The following is a 6,959-nucleotide window of genomic DNA, read 5'->3' as shown; positions in this document are numbered from 1 at the left end:
TGAATTTTTGTTAAAAGTATCCAGCTTTACTTACTGATTTTTGGAAAGCCATTGTAGTCCAGAAAGAATTACTAACTGATAGAGAAGCTACTCTGAATCGTCTTTATATACACAAAGATTTCGCTAAATATACTTCCGATATTTTATTGAAACAACATAGGAATGAGTGAAAATTGAACTTTCCTTTAACAGTTTAATTAGACTGTGTCATCGGAATGATGTTTCTATTTGTAATCATTAATTTAAAAGAGTAGCTGATATGTACTTGTGAAACTTTACAAAGGTGATATGATTTCTCGCATTTCTTGGACGTATTTATTACATTCAATTAAACTAATGTAAAAATAATGATCTAATACTTCATTGATTGGAAGGTTCTATTATAGTTTATAAGTAATTGATACCAAAAGCTTCTGCTGCAGGTCGAAAGTAACATAACTTATGGGTGTCCTGACCTTTGGTTCCTATGTTATTGAACTCAAATTTACATATGGAATTATTGAAAGGATATTATAATAATTAACAGAATACGTGTTACAATGGTTGGGAGAATATTGTACACATGAAAACAAAGACAAAAGTCCATGTCACACATAGTGAAATTCGACCTCATGCCCGAATTACAAGTTGTCTCAAGTGTTGGGAAATGACGTGTTACGTTGTATTGCGGATAAACGAAATATATGACAACAAGTGGTCCTAAACATCTTTAAGGAAGAACTATCCGAATAACTTAATATTTTCAGAACGAGAGCGATAGGGACGCGGCGAAAGACATTTCATAAAGCTAGGACACGGTTCCAAAGTTCGTGTAGCCTGTCGTGCACAGAATGACATGCAAAAAATGGACAGAGAAAAGCCGATAAATGACGAGTCATGCATGTAAAGCACCTAACGATCATATGTGATCAGTGGTGCTTCTACAGAAGGCAATAAGCATTTCATGTCAATGCCATCTTCAATGAAAAATTATGTCTCTTCAAAAAAATTTCATCTCATGTGCGTAATCTTCGCCACAAGCATGCCAGTGTGGCTCCGCCAACTATAGTTGCTAACACCTTCGCCTTTGATGCGAGAGGTACTAAGTGCGATTCCCGATGAAGACACTCAGCTGAAAAATATGACATTTTTCTCAGCCCTGCTATTCTGACTGACGTTTTCCCTGGGATTTTCTAATTCACACCAGGCAAATGTCTCGTTGTACCTAACATACAGATCCCTGGGCCAGGGACGGACTGGCAACCCTAGGGCCCACCCTGCTAAACTGAAATGAGGGCCCATTGTATAAAGATGTAAAAAATGTACTTGGCATTCTTCATATGTATTACATATAAAAGTCCATCTTCGAACCCATAAATAGTATCCCATATATTCATAGAAAAGCAAACATTAATTACAAAAAATCTGAAGTAGGAACATTTTAATAGTGTGTAATTGGCATTATCATTTTTTATTGTAAACACACACAATACCGAATTGGTGCTTTCAGTTATTTATATAGTGCTATTGTTTTTTATGTAATGAATTTAAACTATTTATTTAAACAAATGAGTGTCATGTTTTAGAAAACCCAAAATATATACATGTGCAATAAGTAAAAACTAATCTCAAGTCAACTTTGAAACACTAAATAATTAAAGCACTGACAGAAATAATGTAAGTTTCTTTCCTCATAAATCAGTTCTAATATCAAATTGGTTGAAATTTTCTACCGAATTGCATACTGTAATCTAATATAATGTAATATTAATATGAATGCCAGAAATGTATCCTAATATTAATATCTTCATTATGCCCAGTTACACTTACAATTTCAAATATCTACCTAATTCTTTGGAGCTAGATACAAGATCGTCAATCACTTTGTCGTAATCAAACGTATATGATTTTTCTATGTATAAAAGAATAAAGTCTTCCAACAAATCTTGTCCAAGCGATGAACGCAACCGATTTTTGATCACTTGCATAATCGAGAAAATTCTTTCACATGATACTTGGGTACACGATAGAGTTAGAACATACATATACGCTTTATACAACGATGGATATAATGGACCATAAAAATTTAATTCGTGAAGCAGGTGCAGTGCACAAACTAGACATACTTTACACTGTCTTGCAGGTTTGCATTTCCATTCATCTTCCTCCTCACTGAGTTTCATTATCTTCCTCTTCTTTATTTTCTTCTTTTTCAGTACTATGAGCATATTGCTCGCTGCCATGCTCATTTCTTAAAATATCCTGCTTTTTACATATTGGTGGATTATAGTCCCTATAATGATGAGCAAATTGGAGCAGTTCCTCTTGAATTTGTTCTCTTTCCACTTTGTAATAATGTGGTATAGTATTGAGAGCTGAAACAGGTAGTTCTTCTAAAGTACTTATCTCATGGAAACGGGTAGGATCCAGCCATGCAATGTCCTTCATGAGACTGTCATTGCAGATAAACCGAGAATGTAATTGCTCAATTGCTGTATAGAAAATAACATTGAAAACGTTTATCTGAAACACTTTTGATGGAGAATCTAAAATTCTTGCCTCATCATGGGAAAGCTCGTCTGCTTGAAGAGTTGCTACTGGTATTCTCTTTGCAAGGAGAGAAGTTTCAACTGCAACATCGTATCCTGCATCCTTCAATTGTCTTTTCAAGTCCTTTGCAAACTCCATAGCTTTAGTTTCAATAGAACAAAACACGTTCCGTTTTTGCTTTAAGTCTGATTGTAACGTACAAATCATTTTTGTAGCCGTTAGATAATCCAAACCAGATTTTTGCAAATACTGCGAAGTAGGTGTACATTGGTGAAAAAGTTGGCTGAAAACAAAAACCACAAGAATGTTTTCAAATTTACACCAGTTCTGAACCAAACACTTGGCTTTAAATGTGACTTCTGCTTGAAAATCACTCATACTTGCAATAGTGAGTAGACATTGAAGCAGCGTCATGAACCTCTTCCGATCTTGCAAAGGTGTCGAAAAATCATCAAAGATGCTCTTTAGAGCTCGATCTTTACTCCACCACCTTGTCAGATTTATTTTTTGTAATCGGCGAAATAGCTGTCTACCACTTGAGTTTTCTTCATTGTACTTAATCCACACTTGCATTCTTTTATATGAATCGCAGATAAAAGTAACTGTCATTTGAAGTAACCCAAGAAAGTCTTTTGCGATTTTGCAACATTCTGTTGCATTTATCATTACCAAATTTAGAACATGCGCGAGACAATGCACATACCGAAGCCTGATCCGATTTCTTTCTTCGAAGCTTGGTCTGAGGACAATGCAGTTCAAAAGCGTTCCGGCTCCACCTCCACTTTCCACAATAACAATATCTACGAAACTATTGTTTCTTTAAAACATCGCCACTCGCCGACTTGTAAAAGGACCGGAGTAGGCAATGGTATTCAAATCTAATAACAGCCTGAAATCTACTGTTTCTTATAGGTATTTAAAAAAGTAGTAGTTAACGTGCTCGTTTTTAACAGCTGCTGTATCACAAACCCCGCAATGTTTTAGGCCCTGATTGTCTCATAGACGGAACCTTTTCAAGTCGATAAACGTGAAGAAGAATAAGGTCTGTTCATGAAAGTTTAACTTTACGTCTTTTTTATGCAATACACAAGTTTGCGGGAGTTACCCTGCCATATTTTTGATGCTGGCAGGTTTAATTGAGCACATCTTTTTAAAATTGGTGGAGGGGGCCCACCTGTATGGGGGGCCCACCCTGCATTTGCAGGGTAGCAGGGTGGGCCAGTCCGCCCCTGCCCTGGGCGTTTCCTTCCTTCTTTATTCTTTCCATCCTTTTCCCTTCCTTGGAGAGTATGCTTTCGAGGGACGACATTTCTCATACACATATGTGACGGGCTTAAAGCCGTAGATGCCGGTAATAGCAGAAATATCTATAAAAGAAAAAAAAAAACAAATGAATTAAACAGTCTGTTGGCATCCTATTATGATGTGTAAGCCTTTGGTTTCCGAGTTAGTGATAATCAAATTTGGTCTTTTGACTGTAAAATCAAGACATCCATAAAACTAATTCGATCTTGACCAAACTCAACATAATTGTAGACCTTTACCTGCTCAGTACATATGTGCAATCTTACAGTAATTATTGACATCCATCCAATAAATCAGGATATATATATATATATATATATATATATATATATATATATATATATATATATATATATATATATATATATATATATATATATATATATATATATATATATTAAATAAACAATTACAGAATAATATATGGATGAGAAGGAATATTGAACTAAAAGTAACTTCTAATTCCTGGTAGAGATTGTCCAACAAACTGCATCTCCAGTTAGGAAATAATAGACATTTACATGTATGAAAACTGCTGTTGTATTTTGCGTTCAATATAGTTTTACGATGACATAATGCATTACTTTGCATTAATTTCTGTCACTGTTACGATTTCTTTTAATATGTCAATGGCGCTAAAAGTTAGAAGAAGAAAAGACAGTCAATTAACTGAATAGAAAAAGAAAAAAAGAGTTGATGTTACAATAAAAACTGTCAGAGAAAGGAGAATAAGAAGGAAAAGAACTCCCCTAAGTGTTAATTATGCTTCCACCTTCCACGAACACATTGTATTGATCCCCAAATGTATTTTAGTCTGTGGAACTTAAACACAGAATTTCTGTATATATGTATAATCAATGCGTACTTCTTTGACATTGAGGCTTTGTTGTATGAAACCAATGTTTATGCTCAAGTAAAATAATGGCGTCGGCCTGAATGGTATATTGTGCCCTCTTATAAATCCTGTCCTTTCTTAACCTAGTTTGTGACCATTATGCAAGAGTGATGGAGTGGGTCAAGAACTTCCTGACTCGTGACTCGGAAAATCCAGGAGCAGCCAGATCCATGACCCACAAGGCCCACAAGATAGACCATGATGTGAAGTAAGCTGGTGACCCGGAGTGAACCGGTAAGATCTGGAGACAAAACATTTTCAGACACTTGGGGGGAGGGTTAAGTGATACTTGTTATGCAATTCTAACCAACATGATTTTCTTCTCTCTCATTGCGTTTTTACTATATATAATTTTCCTTTTCGCATATTGTTGCGTCTGTGAACGTGTCAAATATTGCACTGAAAAATAACTACAAGATATCTCAGAGTACAAACTCGTCAGAATGACAGAACTGATAAACTACATGTTTCTCTCATGAAAAATCATCAAAGTTTAATCAAACTGCAAAACTTGTCGTTTAGAATATAAAATGAAGTGCTGAGGCCAAACAGTATTTTGTTCATTCTTTTTTATAAGCTTTGTTCAAAAACCACGCAGAAACACGAACAAAAATGAATATATGAAGACGAATAAACGTGAAATTACAGTATCTTGATTAAGAAATGACACTCTGAGATTCAAACAAATGAATGTTCTAGTCAAACAGTTAACATCATTAATCAACTATACAATTCTACAGTACCCCTGACAGATGGTATTCTGGTTGTTTCTGAGTCTCCGCATCAGATCGGGTCTTAGAAGCGAGACCCAGATCTAGAAGAATCAGAAAAATGTCTTTATCTAATCCGGTGATTTTTGATCTACTCCATCGCTAATACATAAATGCGAATGAACGATTTTATGAGTAAGTAGCTAGACTTAGAATCAGTGGTGCACTCAGAGAGAGGTTTGGACTCCCGAACTCCATTCTGCGAAAGAAAATTCGTAATTATTTTTAAATAAAATATTTATGTTTTTTCCTGGACGAGGAGCTCGCTTACAGACGGCCCACTCTGAACAGACTTTCTAATTTGGACTTCCTCCCTGCAACAACTTTTAGTGTGCGCGCCTCCTTACAATTCATTTGTCCATATGAGCGCATCTAACGTGAATAGTAAAGTACCGTAAATCAAGTGGTTTTACAAGGAACATTTTGGTAGGTATACGCTCGATCATTTTAAAAAATATAGCGTGTACCCACCTTTATACCTTCCTTTACATTCTTTATTTTAAAATAAGAATAAACTGAATTATAGAAGTATTAGGTGGGTATACACTCTGTATACCAGTATTCGTTTCATTATATTCCTGCATAAAACGGGGTGAGGAGGCTCAGTGGTAGAGCGCTCACCTGTAGTGTGTAGGATCCCTGGTTCGATCCTTGGTCAGGGGAGTTTGTGGTGGACAACATCGTGTCCGTAGATTTTGGATACACTCGCTCCTCCCGCTTTCCTATTCCACCAATTCTTTCATTATCATTATCATTTGCCATAATTATTGTCTCCATTAGCGTGAAAGTCATAATCATTGGGCATTTAACTGAAATATTTAATTTCATTTTCTTTGTTTTGTTTCTCGTTTCATATTTTAATTTGTTTCATTCATTTACTGTTTTGTTCATTATTTTGTTTTACCAGAGCACAATTTTCCTTTTTTGTAGTTAATTTTTGAGTATCACACATTCCACAAACCACTGCCACAAGTAGCATTAACTGTCGTCGTGATAAAATAAAAGTTAGAATTAACACTAATTTCACTCTCTTAAATCACTGATTCTATCTATTTTTCGTTCCTAGAGAATGTTGTTGGTGTAAAATTTAGGTATACAAATAGTCCCATGTAAATTGGCAATTTCGGCTAAAATTCTCTTTATCTTCTTCAAGAAAATGTTAAAAAATATCACTAAAAATGGCATTCTTTGGTAGACAGAATTACACACACACACACACACAAAAAAAAAAAAGAGTGAAAAATTTGCTCCTTGTCGTCCGTGCCACCAGGAACAAAGTATAATGCATTGTTGTAGCCAGTGGCGTATTTAGAATTTTGTTTCAGAGGTACTATGCATAAGATGTGAATAAGCAATTATGTTTTTTTTCTTTTGTGTGTCGACAAATTTTAATAAAGTTATACATATAAGAAATTGATTTCGGGACGGTTTTTGCCCGATAGGCCACTGGTTGTAGCATT

The sequence above is a fragment of the Thermobia domestica genome, chromosome 14 (assembly GCF_964235325.1).
Source record: "Thermobia domestica chromosome 14, izTheDome1.hap1.1, whole genome shotgun sequence".
NCBI classification, from domain to species: domain Eukaryota; kingdom Metazoa; phylum Arthropoda; class Insecta; order Zygentoma; family Lepismatidae; genus Thermobia; species Thermobia domestica.
Note: the sequence above shows the minus strand (reverse complement) of the source record.